Source organism: Chiloscyllium plagiosum, chromosome 16 (assembly GCF_004010195.1).
Source record: "Chiloscyllium plagiosum isolate BGI_BamShark_2017 chromosome 16, ASM401019v2, whole genome shotgun sequence".
In the NCBI taxonomy this organism is placed as follows: domain Eukaryota; kingdom Metazoa; phylum Chordata; class Chondrichthyes; order Orectolobiformes; family Hemiscylliidae; genus Chiloscyllium; species Chiloscyllium plagiosum.
This window is the reverse complement of record NC_057725.1, coordinates 4,223,911-4,234,944: the sequence shown is the minus strand read 5'-3', so window position 1 is coordinate 4,234,944 and position 11,034 is coordinate 4,223,911. Positions and strand designations below refer to the sequence as shown.

Sequence of the window (11,034 nt, the reverse complement as noted above, 5' to 3'; positions counted from 1 at the left end):
GCAATTACTTGATTCTATTTTAGTATCCAATGGAACAAGCTGCCAGAGGAAGTTGTGGAGACGAGAACACTTACATCTGAAAAGGCAGCTGATTGGGTATATGAATAGGAAAGGTTTAGAGGGATATGTGCCAAATGCTGGCAAATGGGACTAGATCAATTTAGGATATTAGCTTGGAAAGGTGACTGACTAATGGATAGAAGTCAGAATAAATGTTTTTTAGGATGGCAAGAAGTAACTAGTGGGGTGCCACAGGGTTCAATCTTTCATAGTAACTTGGGATTGAAGGTCCTATAATGGGAGGGTAAATTGCAATGAGGAAATGTGAACCTTACAAATGGATATAAATAGGTTAGGAGAGTGGGCCAAAATGTGGCAGATGGCATTTAACATAGATATGTGTGAGGTCATGTGTTTTGTCAGAAAAATGGGAAGACATCCGATTATCTAAATAGGGAGAGACTTCAGGGTGCTCCAATGCAGAGGGATCTGGTTGTCCTAGTTCATGAGTTACAGAAAGTTGGCGTAGAGGAAAGCGAATACAATGTTTGCTCTTATAGCTAAAGGAATGGAATGTAAAGGTAAGGAAGTACTACTGCAACTATACAAGGCATTTGTGAGGCCAGGTATGCATCCCTCTGCATCAGAGTGCCCTGAAGCCTCTTCCCATTTAGTTAATAGGGTGCCTTCCCATTTTTCTGACCATAATACATGACCTCATACTTATCTATGTTAAACACCATTGATCGCAGAGATAAGGTGTTTGTCACATGAAGAGAGATTGATCAGTTTAGGCCTATACTCTCTGGAATTTAAAATATGGAGAGACCAAATTGGCATATTCAAGATGATAAAAGGTATGGATAAAATAGATGTGGAGCTGATGCTTCCTCTTGTGGGACATTCTAAGACAAGAGGTCACAGTCTTAGGATAAGGGCTAGTAAATTTAAAACAAAATTGAGGAGAAAGTACTTCTCCAAAAGGGTTGTGAATCTGTGGAATTCACTACCCCAAAGTCCGATGTTGGGGCAGTGAGTAAACATACAGAGGAGTTAGACAGATTTTTAATTGGTGATAGATTAGATTCCCTACAGTGTGGAAACAGGTCCTTCATCCCAACAAGTCCACACTGACCCTCTGAAGGGTAACCCACCCAAACCCATCTCCCTCTGATTAATGCACCTAACGCTCTGGACAATTTAACATGGCCAATTCACCTGACCTGCACATCTTTGGACTGTGGGAGGAAACCGGAGCACCCGGAGGAAACCCACACAGACACAGGGAGAATGTGCAAACTCCACACATACAGTTGCCAGAATCGAGCCTGGGACCCTGGTGCTGTGAGGCAGCAGTATTAACCACTGAGCCATATGTTGAAGGGCTATGGGGAGAAGGCTGGAAAATGGGGGTGCTGAGCATATCAGCCACGATTCAGGGGCCAAATGTCATAATTCTGCTCCAATATCTTATGAACTTATATCTGGTTGGCAAGGGCGAATTGGACCAAAGAATCTGTTTAGTGCTGTATAACTCTTACAGAATTTGATCAGGATTTTAAAAATCTGACTTTGGATTTTCTAAATAACTTTTTTGTTGAGAATCTTCAACAGAAACAAAAAAAATTCTCAAACGATTAAAATCGAGAAGTTTGCAAAAATATCCAGCTCCGTCAGCTTTTCACGATTTCAATTTACACTGAGAACGACGCGAGAAAAGGGCACAAAAGGTTCTTAACAGATCAACCACACTAGCAATCTTAGTTCTAAACAATTGTCACCGTTAATACATATCTGATTTGTGGTTCAAACAAGAACCAGCTTTTAAAACTATTTATACTCCTACCCCCCGTTCTCTTTTTCTATGTTACATGCTTTGAAGAACACACCATTTTCCACTAGTTAATATACATGTCTCTACAGCAGTAACAAAAGCAAATGACCAAACAGGGAAGGGAGAAATACAATTGGAATGCATAATAGTTCGCTATTAATACAAATGTCAGTGACCTGAATGCATGCACATCTAAAAGCAATTAGTGGAAACTGGACTGCTGATATATAAAAGGAAATATACGGCTCAGCATAAAACAATTCATATATGTCCTGAAGGTGGCGAGGGAGGAAGTGAGAGGAAACAGGTCCTTCACCCGAAGGATAAACTGACGTCCTTTTTTTTGCGCGCTCTTTCCCCCGCCAATTTTACCCGGCGGTCCAAAAGTTAACATGTGCTCTGGGATTGGTCAGAAAAAGTTTTTTTTTTGAAAGGTTCTGATTGGTGGAGAAGTTCTAGAGGGGCGGAGTCAATAGCACAAGGCGAGAAATGAACCTGAAACTCCCACCCGGTCCAACATTTCAGTGTTTCACATTTAGAAAGTTCCCGGGCAACTTCAATTGGAAGTATTCTGTGTGTTTTTATAAATTTAACTTATTGGAGTTTTCTTTAATGACAATGGTAAGAGCTCAATGGAACGGATTCATCTTTCACCAACAAAGCAATGAGTGATTAACAGGAAAAGGTTGTTCGGGTAAGGTTTTGCAACACGATCTACGTTGTCTTGTAGAGTATGGTTTTGCCTTCATGGGTTCAGTGTACTGTATTAAGGCGGGTAAACTGCACTCACTGTAAATGGGGATCATCTTTCATTTTTGACCTGGGGGAACAGGGTTATGATTCACATTCTCTCATCCTTTTATCCCACCCTCTCCTTGCGTTTTTTTTAGTTCCTGCAATTGCATTTGTCAGCTCACAGACTAAGTAATGTACAACCGATTGACCATACAGGCAATATCAGATAGTTGTGAGATGTATTTATTCAGACAAATAGAGCCATATAGCACGGAAACAGACCCTTCGGTCCAACCAGTCTGAGCTGAAAATAATCTCACAATAAACTCGTCCCACCTGCCTGTTCCTGGCACACATTCCTCCAAACCTTATGTAGTTATCCAAATGCTGTTATTGTACCAACATTTGGAACTTTTGTTGGAGCCATCACATTTTCGATTTTTTTTCAGTTGGCCTAAAGCATTAATTTGGTTTCTCTCCACAGAGGTTTCCAGATCTGCTGAATATTTGCAGCAATGTTTAAAATAATCCAAAATTGACACATTTTATATTGGTGGCCTTAATTTGCTGTTGGCATCAGTGCCATTAGCAGTGAAGTTAGCTGCAAGGAGAACATACTTTTGTACAAAGTAAACAAGACTTTGCACTGATCAGCACCAGCTTGATTTTTATACTAAATGAAGGCGTTATCTGAGGATACAACAGGAACTCCTCCTTGGTAGTAGTACCTCTGCCCTCTACTTCAGGATTCGTGTCAATTTTTTAAAAACAAGAGTAAGCCATTCAATCCACCGAGTTTGCTCCACCATTCAATAAGATCATGGCTCATCTGATTGTAGTCTCAACTCTACATTCCCGCCTTCCATAAATACACTTTGACTGGTTGGTGGTCAAGAATCTAACAAATTGTCCCTAAAAATATTCAGTAACTGCCTCCACCACTGTCTGGGCGAGAGTTCCTAAAACTCATGATCCCTTCAGACAAAGGATTTCTGCATTTCATAATGAATAGGAGAATCCTAATTTTTAGTTTGTGTGCTTTAGTTCTAGCTTCTCTCACAAGGAGAAGTACCCTTTCAACATTCACTGTTAAGTCCATTTGGGATCTTATGTCCAGGATTTAAAGGCTGTTTTTCAAACCCAACCCAGGGGAGGAGGTCGGGATGAGATTCTCTTTCTCCTCTCACTTACTCCGCTGTGTTTTACTCTCTCTCCGAATCTCTTAGCTTAGTAATTTTCCTCTCCCTGATCAGCTCTATTGTACCACTCCCCTATCTCCCTGTTTCCCACTTTGATTTCCCCCCCTCATTATCCCCGTACCCACTCATTTCCATCTGATCACCTGTTTCCCAGTCTGACTGCCACCCTCTGCCAACTCCAATTTCCACCCACGGCCGGATTCCCCTCCGATTTCTCCCCAGCCCAATCTCTCTCCTCCCCTAATTGCCTGTACCCCGTTTCCCCCCCATTTCTCCTCCCTCCCCCCCGGCTCACATTCAAATTCTAACGGCCGGGGCTCGTGTCCTGGAACCCGCTGCCGCGCGGGAAAAGCCGTTCAAACCCGCTGCCCGCTAAACCGCCGCCACCGCCACGGCGATCCGGAGCGGAGGCTGGGGCTGCGCAGCGGCTGGGGCCCGGCTTCTGGGCGCGTTATTCACTTATTTCACCTGGCGACTGCCAGAGCAAGGGGTTCCGGTGCGGCTGGCCCCGGGCTCTCGATCATCAGCGGGGCCTGGAATCAGGGGGAGGTTGGGCAAGACGCTTACCCGCCATCACTCCTTCACCGCACAGCCCCGACCACCCGCCTCAACAAATCAAAACCATAGCTCTTCCTCACGAGTTTGTCTGTCCTTGAGAGGTATTTTTTTTTAAAATGTGTTTTATTCTATTTATTCACTCACTGGGCTCCGTTCGGCGATGGACCGGGCGCGCGCGGGATGTTTTCGTTTACGCGCCAAATTTCAAAAGGTGGAAGGGGGCGGGGAAAGGCTTCAACCGGGCGGGCGGGAGAGCCCCGCCCCCTCTCTCCTCTCTCATTGGCGAAGCGCCGGCAGTGTTTGGACGGTTGCTCAGGGTAACGCGGCGACGATTGGCCGCTCTCCAATGCCAATTACCTCGTTGTGACCACGCCCCTTTTTTCTATCACCGCCGTCTCACCTGGCGCCCAGAGGCAGAGACCTCACACACTCACAAAACACTGGGCTTGGAGGATTCTGCTTACTGAATAAATATTCACATATCAAGCTTTCTGAACTTTTACTTTCTCTTTGGTGTTAACCGATCCTCGCCACCCACATAACCAGACCCTTGAACAGATTTGTTTTTTTTTCTTTTGTGCTTGGAGCTTGTTGTGGGCAAATTGGCTCTAGCTTTCTTGTTCCCCCCACTCAGTGGGGTAAGCTGGGCTTTCATCCACTGGAGTTTAGAATAGCAAGAGGCTGTTTGATAGATCAGGTAGCTCACTTTGCTGGTTTGTGATGCCAAAGTAACGCCAATCCCTGCACCAGCTGAAGTTACCATGAATGATTTTCCTTATCAATGTTTATCCTTGCAGGTGTAGTGACCCTCAGGTTAAGTCACTACCGGTTTGTTCTCTCTCTTTAATGAGAGAGCGGCATGTGGTCCACTAAAGCGATAGCAACTTTACATTTTCATAAGATCCTGAGGGAGCTTGGCAAGGGTGCGTGTGGAAAGAATGCTACAAGAGCTAGTGGCTACCATTTTAAAATAATGAGTTGCCCAGTTCAGCCAGAGAGGAACTGATATAATTCTGGACTGATGTCTGGACTTCCAGAAGGCATTTGATAAGGTGCCGCACAAATGGTTAATTCACAGCATTGGATCATATGAGTTTAGCGTTAATTTGTTAGCCTGGGTAGGTGACTGGCTGATGAACAGAAGGCAGAGCTTTTCTCTGGACAGCAAGATGTAACTCGTGGGGTCGTACAGGATTCAGACCCCAGCTATTTATAATCTACGTTAATGACTTAGATACAAAGATGGAAGGCTCTATAGCCAAATTTGCAGATGACATAAAAATAAGCAGGAGGAAACAAGAATCTTACAAATGGATTTCAGTAGGTTAGGAGAGTGCGCATCCAAAGCTGTGCAGGTTAGGTGAATTGGCCATGCTAAATTGCCCATAGTGTTCAGGAATGTGTAGGTTCGGTGCATGAGTAAGGGATAAATGTAGAGTAATAGGTCGGGGAATGGGTCTGTGCAAGTAACTGGGCCGAAAGGCACTAGAGATTCTATGAATCAAAATGTTGCAGATGGAGTGTAACATGGATAAGTGCGAGGTCATGCATTTGGGTTGGAAAAACTGAGAAGGTGAACTGTTATCTTAATTGGGAGAGACTTTGGAGTGCTCCAGTGCAGAGATATCTAGGTGCACTCGTTCATCAGTCACAGGAAACTAGTATATAGGTACAATAGATAATAAGGAGAAAGTGGGGACTTCAGCAGATGCTGAAGAGTAGAGTCAAAAAGCATGGCGCTGAAGAAAGCACAGCAGGTCAGGCAGCAACCAAGGAGGAGCAGGAGATTCAAAGTTTAGGGCATAAGTCCTTCATCAGGAATGTGAGGGGGAAGAGAGCTGAGAGATAAATATGGAGATGGGAGGAAAAGTAGGTGGGATGGCGGTAGATGAATGCAGGTAGGAGGCGATTGTGTTAGTTCAGTAGTGATGGTGGAGCGGATAGGTGGGAAAGAAGATAGACAGGTAGGTCAGATCAAGACGGTGATTCCAAATCAGATCTGCGATGAGGTGAGGAGGTTTGGAAATCAGTGAAGTCAATGTTGATGGTGTGTGGTTGTAGGGATCCGAAGTGGAAGATGAGATGTTCTTCCTCCAGTCCGCAGGTGGCTTTGATTTGGCAGTGGAAGAGGCCCACGCTTTGGGGGAGCAGGAGGAGGGTTGAAGTGAGTGGCCACAGGGTAGTGGGGTTGGTTGTTGCGTGCGGTCCAGATATGCTACCTGACTAGCTCTGTTAGTTGACGCTCATACTCCCTGATGTAGAGGAGACCACATCAAGAGCAACGAATGCAGTAAATAAGGTGGGAGGATGTGCAGGAAAATCTGCTCGATATGAAATTACCCTTTAGAACCTTGAACGGAAGTGAGGGGGAGGTGTGGGTAGGGGTTTGGTACCTCGTGTGGCAGCAAGGGAAGATGCCGGGTGCGTTGGTGGGGAGCATGGACCTAACAAGGGAGTCGCAGAGGGAATGGTCTCTCCAGAATGCAGATGGGGTGGGGAGGGAAATATATTTTTGATATATTTTGGTGGGATCTGACTGTAGGTGGCACACTGAGCAGGAGTGAACACGGCACTGCTGGGTAAGTGAGGGTTTTGGATTCCTGGATAATCGGGGCCCTTTCTGGGTAGGTGGGAACCTCTCCAAACAGGATGTCTTCACCTGAATCAGGGCTACCAGTATCCTGGGGGGGGAAATTTGCTAATGCTCTCTGGATGGGTTTAAACTAATTCAGTAGGGGGATGGAACCTAAATTGTAGCACGAATATACACGAGGTTGAGAGTAGTCAGGTCCAAAATAAGGTTTCAAGGTTTGCAAGAGGGCATCGGCAAGCAAGAAGTTGGTTTGAAGCGTGTCTTCTTCAATGCCAGGAGCATTGGGTGGGTGAACTTGCAGCATGGATTCGTACCTGGGATTTCGATGTTGTGGCCATTTCAGAGACATGGATAGAGCTGAGACAGAAATGGCTGTTGTGGGTTCCGGGATTTAGATGTTTGAGTAAGAACAGTGAAGATGGTTAACAAAAAAGGGGAGGTGGCAGCATTGTTAATGAAAGACAGTATTACGTTGGCAGAAAGGACGTTTGAGGACTCGTCTACTGACAAAGTATGGGCTGAGCTTAGAAACAGGAAAGGAGAGGTCACTCTTGGGAGTTTTCTATAGGCCTCTGAATAGTTTCAGAGATATAGAGGTAAGGATAGTAAAGATAATTCTCGATAGGATAAGTGCAAGAGTAGTTGTTATCGGGGCCTTTAACTTTCCAAAAATTGATTGGGAATACTATAGTTCAAGTACTTTAGATGGGTCAGTTTTTGTCCAGTGTGTGCAGAAGGGTTTGCTGACACAGTATGTAGACAGGCCAACAAGGGGTGACGCCACATTAGATTTGGTACTGAGTAATGAACCAGGCCAGGTATTAGATTTGGATGTAGTTGAGCACTTTGGTGATAGTGACCACAATTCATTTATGTTTACTTTAGTGATGGAAAGGGATAGGTATACACCGGAGAGTAAGAGTTATTGCTGGGGGAAAGGCAACTACGATGCCATTAGGCAAGATTTAGGATGCATAAGATGGGGAAGGAAACTGCAGGGGATAGGCACAATTGAAATCTGGAGCTTATTCAAGGAACAGCTACTGCGGGCCCTTGATAAATATGTAACTGTCAAGCAGGGAGGAAGTTGTTGAGTGAGGGAGCCGTGGTTTAATAAGGAAGTTGAATCTCTTGTCAAGAGGAAAAAGAAGGCTTATGTTAAGATGAGACGTGAAGGCTCAGTTAGGGCACTTGAGAGTTAGGCAGGAAAGACCTAAAGAGAGAGCTAAGAAGAGCCAGGACGGGGCATGAGAAGTCGTTGGTGGATAGGATCAAAGAAAACCCTAAGGCTTTCTATAAGTATATCAGGAATCAAAGAATGACTAGAACAAGATTAGGGCCAATCAAGGATAATAGTGGGAAGTTGTGTGTGGAGTCAGAGGAGATAGGGGAAGCGCTAAATGAATATTTTTCATCAGTATTCACACTGGAAAAAGACAATGTTGTTGAGGACAATACTGAAATACAGGTTACTAGACTAGATGGGATTGAGGTTCACAAGGAGGCAGTGTTAGCAATTCTGGAATGTGTGAAAATAGATAAATAACCTGGGCCAGATGGGATTTAATCCTAGGATTCTCTGCATACAGTTCTGGTCACCGCATTACGAGAAGGATGTGGAAGCTTTGGAAAGGGTTCAAAGAAATCCCAGTAAATGTTGCCTGGTATGGCGAGAAGGTCTTATGACAAAGGGTTGAAGGACTTGAGGCTGTTTTCATTAGAGAGAAGAAGGTTGAGAGGTGACATAATTGAGACATAGAACATAGAAAAGTACAGCACAGAATAGGCCCTTTGGCCCACGATGTTGTGCCGAGATTTAATCCTAATCTAAAATATAATAATTTAACCTACGCACCCCTCGACTCACTGCTATCCATGTGCATGTCCAGCAGTCGCTTAAATGTCCCCAGTGACTCTGCTTCCACCACCACAGTTTGCAACGCATCCCATGCATTTACAACTGTCTGTGTAAAGAACCTACCTCTGACATCTCCTTTATACCTTCCTCCCAATATCTTCAAGCTATGACTTCTCGTACCAGTCAATCCTGCCCTGGGGAAAAATCTCTGGCAATTGACTCTATTTATTCCTCTCATTATTTTGTGCACCTCGATCAGGTCTCCTCTCTTCCTCCTTCTCTCCAGAGAGAAAAGTCTGAGCTTATTCAACCTTTCTTCATGAGGCAAGCCCTCCAGTAAACCTTCTTTGCAACCTCTCCAAAGCCTCTGTATCTTTCCTATAGTAGGGCGACCAGAACTGTACACAATATTCCAAGTGTGATCTGACCAGGGACTTGTAGAGCTGCAGCAAAACCTCGCGGCTCTTAAACATGACCCCCTGTTAATGAAAGCTAAACCTGATTCCCCTGTTAATGAAAGCATATAATGAGACACATAAGATAATCCGAGGGTTGGATATGGTGGACAATGAGAGCCTTTTGCCTCAGATGGTGATGGCTAGCATGGGAGGGCATTGCTTTAAATTGAGGGGTGAAAGATGTAGGACAGATGTCAGAGGTAATTTCTTTACTCAGAGTAGTCGGGGCATGGAACGCACTGCCTGCAATGGTAGTAGATTCACCAACTTTAAGGGCATTTAAATTGTCATTGGATAGATGTGGGCAAAAATGGCATAGTGTAGGTTAGGTAGGCTTCAGATTAGTTTCACAGATCAGCACAACATCAAGGGCCGAAGGGTCCGTACTGCGCTGTAATGTTCTATGAAAATGGCACAGGATAACATCTGTATCTGGAGATTTGTGGGGTTGAATATATAAAAGTGAATGGAACGTTGGCCTTTAAAGTTAAAGGAATAGAATTAAAGGTAAGGAAGTATTATTGCAACTGTACAAGGTATTGGTGAGTCTGCATCTGGAGTATTATGCACATTTTTGGTCCCGTTATTTGAGGAACGATGCAGTGGCTTTGGAGGCAATTCAGAGCAGGTTCACTGGATTGATTCCAGAAAGGAGGAGTTTGTCATATGAAGTGAGATTGAACAGTTTAAGCCAATACTCTCTGGAATTTGGAAAATACGGAGAGATCAAATACGGAGATATTCAAGCTGATAAAGGGTGTGGATAAAATGTAGGTGGAGCGGATGCTTCCTATTGTGGGGCATTCTAGGATGAGATGTCATAAGGGGTGGCAAATTTAAAATAGAGTTGAATACAAACTACTCTTCCCAAAGTGTTGTGAATCTGGAATTTCCTACCCCAAAAGTGTGGTGGATGCTGAGAGAAGAGAGTAAATTTAAGGAGTAGTTGGACAGAGAGAAGGCAGGAAAATGACGGTGAGGAGTATATTTGCAATAATCAAATGGCGGAGCAGACTTGATGGGCCAATGGCCTAACCCTGCTCCAATATCTTATGAACTTGGAAGAGAATTTTTTTTGGTGGCGATGATTCTTTAGAGTTCATTGTCTCAAAAGACAGAATTTTGAAAAGCAAGATCTGAAACATTATAGATGTGTGGGAATGTAGGATTGAGTTTACTATCAGATTCCTTTTATGTTTCTATCGGTTGTGGTCTTGAATGGTAGAGCAATGGACGTTTTGTTTCAGGAGGCAGTCACACCTGGGAGATTAAGTAATTCACATTCAGTTAGTGATCAGGGACATCAGAATGTGACTGTAGGTGAGGCAGGTAGGGGGAACCTGAGTTCAGGAGTGCAGGAGCCTCAGCCCTTGACCTTGTCCAACAGATATGAGATTCTTGCTCCCTGTACGGATGAGGAAAAGGGCTCTGGACAGGATGAGCCAGCTGACCACGGCACCATGGTGCAGGAGGCCATTCAAGAGGGGGGAGCAAAAAGACAAGTGGTTGTTATAGGGGATTCTATAATTAGGGGGACAGATAGTATCCTTTGCAAGCCGGATCGGGAGTCTCGCATGGTATGTTACCTACCCGGTGCCAGGGTTCGGGACATCTCTGACCGGCTTGAAAGGATATTGGAGCGGGAGAGGGAGGATCCAGTTGTTGTGGTCCACGTTGGGACTAACAACATAGGCAAAGCTAGGGTAGAGGACCTGTTTGGGGATTATAGAGCACTAGGAAGGAAATTGAAGTACAGGTCCTCAAGGGACATAATCTCCGGATTACTGCCCGAGCCACGT

At 44.6% G+C, this 11,034-nt stretch overlaps 1 protein-coding gene across 2 annotated transcripts in view; it reads left to right on the top strand.

Moving 5' to 3' along the window:
- Nucleotides 1–2,332: 2,332 nt before the first annotated feature.
- Nucleotides 2,333–11,034, top strand: part of e2f8 (E2F transcription factor 8) — a 46,068-nt gene continuing 37,366 nt past the window's right edge. For both annotated transcript variants that reach the window (XR_006313883.1, XM_043705371.1), the window contains exon 1: nt 2,333–2,528. The gene's annotated coding sequence lies outside the window, so the exon portion shown is untranslated. The remainder of the gene's footprint in view (nt 2,529–11,034) is intronic.